General features: G+C 41.7%; 1 non-coding gene and 1 pseudogene across 1 annotated transcript; one reads left to right on the forward strand and one right to left on the reverse strand.

Moving 5' to 3' along the window:
- Window positions 1-3,635: 3,635 nt before the first annotated feature.
- On the forward strand, window positions 3,636-4,034 carry LOC108490490 (annotated as a pseudogene).
- A 9,006-nt stretch (window positions 4,035-13,040) lies between these two features.
- Window positions 13,041-13,146, reverse strand: LOC115069194. The gene has a single exon (XR_003848475.1). It is a non-coding gene; the product is annotated as a U6 spliceosomal RNA (small nuclear RNA).
- Window positions 13,147-13,509: the final 363 nt, after the last annotated feature.

Below are 13,509 nucleotides of genomic sequence, written 5' to 3' on the forward strand. Positions count from 1 at the left end.
CTTGAACTCTCAGAGATCCGCCTGCCTCTGCTTCTCAAGTGTTGGGCTTAAAGGTGTGTGCCACCATGCATTGCCAGTTTTTCTTTATATTTTAAGACTTATTTATTTTTTCTTACGTGTATGAGTATTTGTCTGCATGTCTGTATGTGTGTCACATGCATGAAGTGCTTGCAGATTCCACATGTTAACATCATGTGGGTGTTAGGAACTGAACCTGGGTCCTCTGCAAGAGAAGTCGGTGTTCTTAACCACTGAGCCATCTCTCCAGCTCCCACTGCACTGTATTTCTTTTAATTAAAATATATTTTATGTGGTACTGGGAATTGAATTCAGTGCCTCAAGCATGATAGGCAAAAAAATTTCCATTGAGTTATGTGCCCAATACTCTTTATTTTTCAGTTTGAAATAGTAAGTTGCCCAGGCTGGACCTGAACTCCCTCTGGGGCCCAGGCGATCTTAGCATTCTTCATGTAGCTTCCCTAGCAGCTGGGATTCCTAGGTTTGGTCAGCACTGGGTGAGTGAGTTCTTTGTTTTGCAGTGCTGAGAGGGTCAAACCCAGGGCCTTGTGAATGCTAAATAAGTTATCTACCTCAGAGTTACATCCCCAGCCCCCAACACCTTTTTTGGAACAGTATACTGCTATGATTTCTGCTTGTTCGGGGGGAGGGGTGGGGAGGAGCTACCATTTAGGATACTTTCCTATACCCTTTTATCAAGTACCCACTCGCTATAAACTACTCCATTTTCCTTGCATACACTCTCCCCCAAACAAATACTTCTTCCGTCTTACAGCTCTTTCCTCCACAGTGATGTATGTAGCAGCCCAGTACCAAGTCACCCAACAGAGGTGAGTCTCAGAACCAACCGCCAAGCAGCCTAGCTCAAGTTCCAAGCATACAGAGCCGTGTTTCCAATCCTCTTGGACCTAAAAATACACCAACCATTGGCAGGTGGCTAGGCTATTTTCAACCTTGGGGGCCTCAGGAATCAAGGGACTCAGGCCAAGCCAGGAAGCAAATAAGCAAAGCCTTGTTGGTGGGCTTCAGATAACAACAGCTGTGTAGAAGCATGTGTTCCACTGATTTGAAGCTATTTATTGGCACTGACTTTTTTCTGTTTCCCCTTATGGGCTCAATCACATTTCCAGTTCTGCTCTAAAATATAAACCTGGATCAGTACATGCAGATACTGGGAGGGCAGTGTGGGGGCCAGAGGAACATGCTTTTTCAACTTGCCCAATCCCATGTAGTTCTCAAGTTACAGAGGAGCTGTGAAGTGACACTGAATGCCTTCTAGTTTCTCTACAGTTTCAGACTTAAACATCACACATATCAAGAAAGTAGGTCATAGGGCTAATTTCTGCTGGTTATTTTTTTTTTTTTGAGACAGGGTCTCATTTTATGCAACCCTGGCTGGCTTGGAACTCACTATGTAGACCAGATTGACCTTGAACTCAGAGATCCACCTGCTTCGGCCTCCCGAGTGCTGAAGTTAAAGGCATGTGCCACCAAACTATTTTCTTTTAATTTTATTTATTTATTTATTTATTTATTTATTTATTTATTTATTTATATCTTGTGTGAGTGCATACCACTGTGCATGTGTGGAGGTCAGAGAACATCTTGTGGGAATTAGTTCTCTTTTTCCACCATGGGGGCCCCAGGGATCGAACTCAAGTAGCCAGCCTTAGTGGCAAGTGCTTTTACCAGTTGAGGCATCTCACTGGCCCTGCTGGCAAAATTAAAGTACGATTATTACCTCCCCATTTTATAGAGGAGGTAACCTGAAGAAAAAAGAAATTAAATAACCTACCAGAGCACACTCAGGTAGAATGTGGAAAAGCCAGAGCCAGGACACAATCTCATATCTTTTGGATTCCAACGCTTCTGCTCTTTTCCACTGCTGTCTCTGACTCTCTGGTCCTCCAGTTGTATCCCAGAACTTTACGAAGGGATGACCACGTTAGAACCACATACTGCCATACAAAGCTAGCATCAGAATTTGCACTTCTGTTTACAATCTTAATATTGCCAGAGTATAGTTGGAATTGTTTTGGATCCAAGAGAATGGAGCAGAGGTCGACCCCAGTGCATAAATGTTTGCTCCAAATGAAGGCAGATAATATCATCATTGATTCAAAAGAAGAGCTTTTAATAATATACATGGTAATATTCATATTGAGGAATGTGTTTTTCTTTCAACAAAGCAATGCCATCCATCATATGAAGTTAATATTAATAATTGGAGCTATATTTATCCTTTAGTTTGTTTACATTTAACATGCAAAATCATTTAATCTCATTTTATGATGTAATATTTAAGTAATGTTATAAGGCATCAGCATTGAGGGCCTGAAGGAATTCTTTCCTTATGTAAAAAGCCCACACATTGCTCATGTTTGAGAAACTGCTATACAGGCCATAGAGAATTAGAAAGAGCTACATGACTGTTTCAGGATTCTTATTATTAGACTCTTGTTTTTGTTGCCATTATTACCTTGTTGATATCTCAAGGGTTCAAGGTGACCCTGGCCTCTGTTCAGCCACTGGCCCATGTATGTGATAAACCTACAGGTCTTTGACATTCTTGACTATTTAGTGTACCTACTGTATCCTAGGAATTTGTGTTTCATGTTGCTGCTAATAGTTTGCGCCATTTTCTTAGGTTTCTTTCTTTTTTCAAATATAAAGGATGCAGTGGCAGGGTTGGCGGTGAGGAAAGAATAAAGGAACAGTTCCTATTTTCTTTCACTTCCTCTAAATTAGGTGTCACTTCCTTTCTATTTCTGTTTCTTTTCAAACCTGGATGTCATTAAGAAGTTGGGAAAACTGCCTGCTGGCAAGGACTGCAACCCTAGCTACTTGGGAGGCTGAGGATTGCTGTGAGTTTGCAGCCAACCTGCATAGTGAGTACCAGGTCAGCTAGGGCTACATAGCAAGACTGTCTCCAAAGACAGTAGAAACGGGGACTGTAAAAATGGCTCAGTGGTTAAGAACACTTTCTGTTCTTCTGGAGGACCCAGGTTCCATTTCCAGCATGCCAATGGTGGCTAACAACCGTCTGTAACTCCAGTTCCAGGGGATCCAACATCTTCTTCTGGCCTCCGTGGACATTACACATATGAGGTGCACTTACACACATGCAGGCAAAACACTGGTGTGCATAAAAAATAAAAATAATAAATAAAATTTAAAAACAGTAGAAACAGGGTTAGAGATGTATCTCAGCAGTGGTTGGCTTGCTTAACAAGTAAAAGGTATTAGGTTCAGTGCTAAGTACTGAGCAAACAACCAGAAAAACAAGGGAATAAACAGAAAAGCACTGGGTATACCCTCCATTTTCCATACATAAATAAATGGAATGAAATCAAAGTTCTTCACTCCATCTCATGAGGAAAGGGAAATTCTGGGGGCAACATAGAACTAGGACTCAAATTCTGGCTTTACCATTTATAGATTATTTCAGTCTGAGCGTCAATTTCTTTAAGGGCAAAATGAAGAAAAGATGGTATTTTCAACCTCTGAGGGTAATAGCAAAGATGAAAAAAATAAGATTCTTCCCTGCCTACTTGGAGTTGCCTGAAGGCGGAACCTTGGGTACCATCAAGTTTCAGCTCCACCGGCAATCCACCGCCATGGCAGAGGAAGACATTGCTGCTTGAGATGTAATGGACATTAACACTGCTTTAAAAGAGGTGCTGAAGACTGCCCTCATCCACAATGGTCTAGCACTTAGAATTTGAGAAGCTGCCAAAGCTTTAGATAAATGCTAAGCCCATCTATGTGTGCTTGCCTCCAACTATGATGAGCCAAAATATGTCAAGTTTGTGGAAGCCCTTTGTGCTGAGCACTAAATCAACCTGATTAAAGTTGACTACAACAAGAAGCTAGGGGAATGAGTAGGCCTCTGTAAAACTGATCGAGAGGGGAAGCCTGGGAAAGTGGTTGATTGCAGTTGTGTAGTGGTTAAAGACTGTGGCAAAGAATCTCAGGCCAAGGATGTCATCAAAGAATACTTCAAATGCAAGAAATGAACAAATAAAAAGTTTGGCTCATTTCCCTTAAAAAAAGAAAATAAAATAAGATTATAATGTGTGTATATAATCTAGACACTGTCACAGAAATGGTGCTAAAACACACACACACACACACACACACACACAAAAAAACCCATTCATTGGGCCAGATTGTCATGGTGCACACGTTTAATCCCAGCACTCCAGAGACTGAAGCAGAGACAAAGGCAGGCATATCTCTGTGAGCTCGAGGCCAGCCAGGGCTAAATAGTGAGACCCTGTCTGAAGAAAACAAAACAAAAGCCATTCATGGAAGCCAAGCATGGTGGTGCATGCTGTAATCCTAGCACTTGGGAATTTGGGAGTATGAGGCAGGAGGATCCCAAGTTCATGGCCTGCATAAACTAGAGTGAATTCAAGGCCAGCCTGGGAAACTTAGACTGTATCTTTTTAAAAAAAAGTAAAAAGAGGCTAGGTCATTAACCCAGTGATAGAGCAGTTGCCTCACATGTGCACGGTTCTGGGTTCAATTCCCAGTAACCCCTCCCCACCAAAAAAAGCATTCTGTTCACCTCACAGAAAAGTGTAAATTAAATTTTTCAGTGAGGCAGAACAAAGGAGCTATAAATGTATTATTAAATTATAATCTGGATTAAGCAGGCTTACTGGGAATGTTCCTCAGTCTTTTTATTGCACTCTAAAGAGGAAATACTCAGAACACTTTGAAGCATTCATTCTTGTCAAATAAAATAAAATAAAATAAAGGGAAATAAAGGGAAATTTGGCAATGAGTGAAATGTTATGCATTCTGAAACATGTGAACCTAATAGCACTGTTGTAGAGCGCCTGACTAATGATTTATTAGATTTTTTAAAAAGTAATTTATTTATAATTTATCAACAATGAACCATATTCCAAATCTCTTCAAGTTAGATTCTTTCTTTTTCCATTGTGAATTTTTAAAGTTTGTTTGTGCTTATTTTGAGACAAGGTCTCACCATGTGGCCCAAGCTGGCTTGGTACTTGAGATTCTCCTGCTTCTGCCTTCTGAGTGCTGGTGTTACTAGCATGTACCTACATGCCCTGTGCAACTCTATACTTTATCTGGAAGTTTTGGATGTATTTTGAAATAGCTCAACTCTCAGTTTACAGATGAGAAAAGCAGGGTTAGTTTGGGATGTGCTTTGCTCAGGATCATATTTGTTTGTTTTGTTTGTTTTTGTTTTTGAGAAAGGGTTTCACTACATAACCCTGGCTGACCTGGAACTCTATGTAGACCAGGCTGGCCTCAAACTCATAGAGATCTGTCTGCTTCTACCTCATGAGTGCTGGGATTAAAGAAGTGTGCCACCAGGCCCAGCTCATACTTGTATTTCTGTGCTTCAACATGTTTTTTTTTTAATTTTTTAAAATTTTATGTATATGACTACTTTTTCAACATGTATATATGTGCACCATGTGTGTGCAATGCCTGCAAAAGCCAGAAGAGGGTATCAGATCCCCTGGAACTGGAGTTATAGACAGTTGTTAGCCACCATGTTTGTGCTGGGAACCGAATCCAGACCCTCTGGAGGAGCAGACAGTGCTCAACACTGAGCCATCTCTCTAACCCCTGTTCCTCAACATTTTTATCCCAATTTCTTGAGCATTCAAAGTGCTTTGACACACATTCCTGTGTCTTGGGTTCTCTGTGTGCAAACTGGGGATAACTATAGAAATTGCTTCATTCAAGTATATTGTATCTAACCTATCCTTCAGTAAGCATTAGCTGTTTATTTATTTATTTAATGTATGAATATTTTACCTGAATGTATATAAGTAAACCATGTGTGTATAATGCCTGTGGAGGCCAGGAAAAGACATCAGATCCACTGAACTGAAGTTACAGATGGTTGTTAGCTCATGTGGGTGCTAGGAACCAAATCCAGGTCCTTTGTAAGAGCAGCCAGTGCCCTTAAGTACTAAACCATCTCTCCAGCCTCAGCTATTATTATGTTATTGTAGTAATCTCCATCTTATGCAATCTTCCCCACAGCCTTTGAAGGCAGGCAACATAGACCTGGCTATTCCTTTGCCTGTGAGCATACTGAAAAGTAAAGGGGGCTATATGACTCATCTGCCTTAGGAGTAGGTCAGTGTCATCTGGAGCTCAGACACATTGTACCCAGGGCAAGCCATTACCTTCAGGATTCATTATAACTCTAAAATTCTGTACTATCTACTTAAAGGAGACTCATGATCAGTTTTGAAAAACTTTCAGCCTCTTTTGTCTCAGAGATCAAGAAAGTAGCAGAGGGGAGGTCTTATGCTAGACAACACTGAAGGAAGCCAGTGTGACTAACCCAGGCTATTTTCATCATCTCACAGTATGTCAGTCCCTGAAACAATGAGTTTTGCAAAAGGAAAAAGCTTACTTACAAGATGACAAGATGACAACAGAGGGGGAGACTGGACTCTCAAACATGCTTCTCCAAGAACAGGGTTTGGGGATATTTATGGGGCAAAGAAGCAGAGTGAGCTGGGTATGGTGGTGCATGGCTATAATCCTAGCAGCTGGGGAGTGGGAGACAGGAAGATCAGGAGTTCTAGGTTATCCTTGGCTACACAGAGAGTTTGAAGCCAGCCTAGGCTGGGAACAGAGGGGGAGACTGGACTCTCAAACATGCTTCTCCAAGAACAGGGTTTGGGGATATTTATGGGGCAAAGAAGCAGAGTGAGCTGGGTATGGTGGTGCATGGCTATAATCCTAGCAGCTGGGGAGTGGGAGACAGGAAGATCAGGAGTTCTAGGTTATCCTTGGCTACACAGAGAGTTTGAAGCCAGCCTAGGCTACTATATGGGATCCTGTCTAAAGAGAACAAAAGAAAATAAACAAAAAAGAAGCAGAGTGGTCAAGCATGGGGAAAGGCAACTGAAGGGGGAAGTGATCAGTGATCTGTGCTGTAGATTTTAACTTAATGGCTCTTCTTGGGGTGTATGCTAAGATAATATTATTGTTAAAAAGATCTGAGCATGGACTTACCATACCTCTGATGCCAAAAAGTCACAAACTGTATGTGTGAAAAGTTGGTGGTTTTAAAAAAATGGTCTTCAAGTCCCTGAAAAGTAGTCTAGTCAACGCTCATCATAACTCAGGGGTCAGAGTTATTATCTGTTGCAAAGCTATAGATTAAGTTAGTGGGAGACTGAAAACACATATAGTTCAGCTGCACGAGTTCCACAATTAGTGAGGTTTAAAGCTAACTCAAACTGGGCACACTGTAATCCCAGCAGTTGGAAGGTAGAGGCAAGAAGATTAGGAGTTCAAGGTCATCTTGAGCTACATAGCAAGCTTGAGACCAGCCTGAGCTACATGAGACCCTGTCTCAAAAATAACAAAAACACCAGCAACAAAAACAAATGAACAAAAACTAACTCAAAGCAAGTAACCAAGGGGGAACACAGGGGCTCAGAGTTAGAACAGCAAAAACTATGAAGAGTTAGTATAAATGACACTAGGCCAGCTGTGTGTGTTGATTGATTTGGTAGTTACTATTTTTAATATATTTCTGGGGTCTTTTGAAACAGGGTCTCCCTGTACCTCCAGCTGGCTCAGAACTCACTATGTAGACCAGGCTGACTTTGATCTCACTGAGATCTACCTGTCTCTGCTTCCCAAGTCCTGGTATTAAAGGCATGTGAAACCATGCCCAACTTTTTTTTTAAAGGAAGGAAAGGGTTTACTTCATTTTACAGATTATAGTCCATCACCAAGGGAAGCCAGGGCAGGAACTCAAAGAGGAGTTTGAAGCAGAAACCATGGAGTAACACTGCTTAATTATTCACTCCAAGCCTCATGTTCAATTACTTTTCCTGTTTTTTTTTTTAGAAAAAAAACCCCACCTTTATTTTATATGAAGCATTTAATTTCTACATAGGAAATGTATTAAAGGTACCAAATGGAGGCAGATCTACTGGCATTTTGGCAGTGATATGAGGCATGCCCAACTTTTTTTAAGTATCTTTTTTGTGTGTATGAGAGTATTGCCTGCATGCATGTAAGTGCACTTGTGTTGTACAATGCCCAGGGATCCTCTGGAACTGGAGTTATGAATGATTGTTAGCTGCCATGTGGGTGCTGAGATTCGAACCAGGTCCGCTGCAAGAAAAGTCAGTGCTCTTAACCACTGAATGATTTCTCCAGCCCCTTAAAATATCCTTTAAACTTTATTTATCTATTTTAATTTTAACCATATGAGTGTTTTCCTTGCTTGTGTATACATGTACCATATGCATGCAATGCCTGAAAAGGCCAGTAGACGGCATCAGGCGCCCTAGAACTGGAGTTATAGTTGATTATTAGCCACCATGTGGGTGCTGGGCACTGAACCCAGGTCCTCTACAACAGCCAGTGCTCTTAACCACTAAGCTACCTCTGCAGCCTCAGTTGGAAATTATTAAGTTAGGATTCTGTCCTTTCATGGGGGTCTTAGAAACAGAGGGGTTTTGCTTTCGTTTCTGATATTATTTATTTATTTATTTATTTAATGTGTATGAATGTTTTGCATGCATGTATATATCTGTGGTGGTTTGAATTAGAATGTCCCCAATAGGCTTCAAGTATTCAAACATTTTGTCCCCATTTGGTGGCTCTGTTTGGGAAATCTTAGAAGATGTGGCCATGTTGGAGTAAGCATGACACTGGGGGTGGGCTTAGAGAGTTCTTAAGTTTTGCTGGATCTCAAGTCGCTCTCTTGCTTCCTGTGCCTGCTTGAAGATGTGAGCACTCTGCTTTCTACTCCTGCTCCAGCCACCTCCAGCCAACATGCCTCCCTGCCATGATGGGTTGTCATTCCCCTGGAAATGTAAGCTCCAATAAACTCTACCTTCTCTAAATTGCTTTGGTCAGTGTTTTTATCACAGCAATAGAAAACTAATACAGTATATATGTGCACCACATGGGGGTAATGGCCACGGAAGCCAGAAAAGGGCATTGGAATCCCTGAAACTGGAGTTACAGACAATGTGAACCACCATGTGAGTTATGGGAATTCAACCTGGGTCTTCTGCAAGAGCAGGAAGTGCTCTGTAAATACTGAGTCATCTCTCCAGCCCCCCTTGTCTTTTGAGACAGGTTTTCATGTAGACTTTGAACTTGCTACGTAGTCCAGGCTATGGTATTATTCTTTTGGTGGTTGCATGCATGAGGGTAGATCCGAGGTCCTTGAAAATTGCAAAAAAAACATATTTACAATTATAAGCCCTCGTTTTAGTAAATGCTCAGCAGATGAGTTGCGCCCCATCAAGTAAGGATTTGGTTTTAGGTCTTCCTTGTCTTGTTTCTTGCTAGGTCTATTGGTTCTAGGGCTGATCTGGAACTTCCTATGTAAACCAAGCTGACATGAAACTTATAGTGTTTGCCCTTCCTCTGCCTCTTGAGTATTGGGACTAGAAATATGCACCAACATACCTGGCCAAGTCTCACCTTTTTTTTGTACATTCCTTAGTCTTGAGGAATTTGGGATAAAAAACTGATCTGTGTACTCCCTGCAGAGTCACAGCACAGATCTGCGTTAGAGGAATAGGACTATTTAGCTCTTATATGGACATATTCATGTGTTCCCTGGCCAGGTAGTGAACTAATAGCAGAAGACTACATTGTTACTGCGTATAGTCATTACTTTTTTGTTGCTGTGATAAAACACTTGTGACCAAGGGAACTTATAAAAGGAAGAGTTTATTTGATCTCATGGTTCCAGAGGAATTAGAGTCCATCATGGTGGGGAGGCATTGGAGGCAAGATGTGATGGCGTAGAAAGAGGAGCACTCAGGGCTGGAGAGACAGCTCAGCAGTTAAGGGCACTGACTGCTCTTGCAGATGACCCAGGATCAATTCCCAGCACCAACATGGTGGCAACAAGTGTTTGTAACTCCAGTTCCAGGGAATCTGACACCCTCTTCAGACCTCTGCAGGCACCGCACGACATGCACAACACTGCACTTACATACATGCAGTCAATACACTCTCACATAACATACAAATAATAAATTTTAAAAAAAGAAAGAGGAGCACTCACATCTTGAAGCAGACATGGGAAGCAGAGAGCAACTGGAAATCTGGCAAGGTTTAAGAACTCTGTAAGCCTGTCCCCCAGTGACATGTTTCTTCCAGCAAGGCCACACCTTCTAAGACCTCCCAAAACAATGCCAAGTACTCTATGGGGGACATTCTCAGTCAAACCGCCACACTGGGCAAGTAGCACATAAGGCAAAGAAGGGTCTTGAAATAATGATTGAAATATATGTGTTACCTTAAAATGGAGCCAGATGTTAATGACTGAAAGCATAAAATATCATTTTTAAAAACTTTATAGAATTTTTGCAATATCCATACAATGTAATTTGACAGTAATATATATAATAAAATCTATAGAATCTGATTTATGTCCCAAATGTCCTTCGGCGTGGGTCCATGCACTGGAGTCTGGTTAATCTACCAAGAGTCCAATGGAACAATCCCTGTAAGAAACTCTGCCCCTCCCAGCAGTCATCAGTCGCCAAAAGTCCCATGCAAGCTCAAACCAGACAAAATCTCAGCATAGACAAGGGGAAGTGGGTAAAAACCCCAACTCAACCTAACAAAATTTTTTTTTAATTTTTTAATTGAATTTTTGTGTATTTCATACAGAAAATCATCTTTATGCCTCCTTTCCCCTTTGTATGACAATGAATAGTCTTCCCTCCATGGAGGAAGCCAGGTGGGAGGAACAGCAGCAGGTGTGTGCTGCTGCTGCAGGTGATGTGTTCAGCACCAGGGAAACACCCACTGGTAGGAATGCCTGGCACTCAAAAGCTGTGTAACCTAGGACAGAATGGAAGCATTCTGGATGTCTGGATGTCTGAAGCAGTAAAGTTAGATGTCCCTCAGTGCAAGTTCATCCACCCAGGTTTAGTCAGTCTATCTAGAGTCTCCCTCTTTAAGAATATCAGCTCTTCCTCACCCAGCAGTAATCAGCTGCCAATAATTCTTCGACTAAGATTGGGGCCTGCTGTTCATTTCCACTGTTCTGTGCTGGAGTTTTGTCTGCTTAAGTTTGCATGGGTCTTGTGCATGCTGACTCCATTGCTGTAGGTTTGTATGAGAAGCATCACAGGTACCTGTAGGACTATTTCCCTAGGGTCCTGCACCTCCTCCCTGCCTCTTACAGTCTCTCTGCCCCCTCTTCCAAAATGGTCCCTGAGCCCTGGGTGGGTGGATTTTAATACAGAGTCCTGTCCAAGGGCCCACATTCTGCAGGCTCTTATTCCTGCATTTTGGCCATTTATGACCTTTAATGACAATGCAGAATACAAGAGGGAGCCAAAGTCAACAGGTATGCAATTAAATCATGTAGGGGTCCTCTTTCTTTCCAAATGGTTCCATGGGCATAGACCACCAAAGAAGCATATTTGGAATCACTGAAAATAGTCACACTCTAAATGGAGGTCCCTTCTCAGTTAAAAATTCCACCTTCTTTTCTGGGCATGGTGGTACACACCCTTAATCCCAGAACAAAGGAGGCAGAGGCAAGCAGATATCTGTGAGTTCCAGGCCAGCTAGGGCTACAGGGAGACCCCGTCTCAAAAAAAAAAAAGAAAGATTTCACTTTCTATGTAGAGGTACACAATTGAAAGGCTTTTGTTTCTAGTGTCCTTTCCTTTCCTTCTTCCTTCCTTTCTTCCCTCCTCCCTTTCTTTTTTCTTTCTTTCTTTCCTGCTTCCTTTTTCCTCCCTCCCTCCCTCCCTGTCTTCCTCCCTACCTCCATTCCTTCCTTCCTTCGTGTCTCTTTTTTTGAAACAAGATCTCAGGTAGCCCAGGCTGGCCTCGAATTTTTTACATACCAGAGGATAACCTTTACTCCAGAGCCTCATGCTGTTTCCACTTCCCAAGTTCTGGGATTACAAGTATGTACCACATGCTTAGCCTCCAGTCTTTTTCTAGGTTATTTTTTTATAACATGCTTTGCATTGGCCTTAGCCCATAAAACTATTCCTATCTATGAACATTTCAAGATCTGGATTCTCCAGTGGCATGCATGTCTATTAAGTCGGTATGAGGTTAGTTGAACTAAACTTGTTTACTCTTTTTTTTCTCTTTTTTGAGACAGGGTCATATATATCCCAGGCTGGCCTTGAACTCACTACATACTATGCAGCTGAAATTCATGAATTTCTGATCCTTCTGCCTCCATCTCCTCAGTGATGGGAGTATACAAGTGTGCACCACCACCCACACCCACTTTATTCAGTGCTAGGCCTTGTACTCAGGGTTTGTACACACTAGGTAAGATCTCTACAGACTGATCTACATCTCCAGCCCACTCCACTTCCTTCCTTCCTTCCTTCCTTCCTTCCTTCCTTCCTTCCTTCCTTCCTTCCTTCCTTCCTTTCTTCTTTCTTTCTCTCTTTCTCTCTCTTTCCTTCTCTCTCTCGCTCTCTCCTTCCCTCCCTCTTTTCCTTCTTTCTTTTTCTTCTTTGCTCTTTGAATATTAAAATACTTAAAGACAACATTTTAATCCAATTGTTAAATTTCTTCACATTTTCTATCAGGAAGCTTTTTTAAAATAATGATTTTATGGTCTGGAGCAATGGTTCAGCAGCTAAGAGCACTGGCTGGTCTTGTCGAGGACCCATGTTTGATTCCCAGCACCCACACAGCGGCAAACTACCGTGTATAAGTCCAGTTCCAGGGGATCTAACACTCTCCTCTGACCTCCGTGGGCATTGCATGACATGGGTGCACTCACATACATGCAGGCAATGCACTCACAAATATAAAATAAAAGTGATAAATAAAATATTAAAAAAATAATAATTTTATCCAATTCGTCAAGAATTTCATACAATGTATTTTGATCATACTCAACTCCTTTGCCCCCTCCTGGGAAGCGAGAGTCAGTTTTCTTCTTTTATGGGTGGAGAACCACAAAAATGCATCTATATTTTTATATTGGGGGGAATAGAAAAGAAAACAACCTCTATACTGGGTACTATTCAGTGGCAGCTTAAAAGATTGAAAACTTATCGAATTTGTGTGTCACTCTTCTCCTGGGTCATGCTAATGTTCTCTACATCATTCCAATTTTAGTATATATGCTGCCAAAGTGAGAACTCTTTTTCTTTTCTTTCTATCTTTTTGTAAAAAAAATTATTTGTGTGTATGAGTGTTTTGTCTGCATATATGTAGGTATACCACATGTGTGCCTGGTGCCTGCACAAGCCATTGGATCCCCTGGAGCTGAATTTGAGGATGGTTGTTAGCTGCCATGTGGGTGTTGGGAACTGAACGCAGGTTCTCTGGAAGAGGAGCCAGTGCTCTTAAGCTCTGACCAATCTCTCTAGCCCCTTTTTCTTTTCTCTTTTTCAGATATGGGTTTCATTCTGTAGCCCACACTGCCTTGTCCTAGAACTTACTATGTACATGAATCTGGCCTCCAACTCAATATGTGACTGAACTGTCCTCAAACTGGAGCGC

This window comes from Nannospalax galili, unplaced genomic scaffold (assembly GCF_000622305.1).
Source record: "Nannospalax galili isolate Female #2095 unplaced genomic scaffold, S.galili_v1.0 scaffold371, whole genome shotgun sequence".
NCBI lineage: Eukaryota > Metazoa > Chordata > Mammalia > Rodentia > Spalacidae > Nannospalax > Nannospalax galili.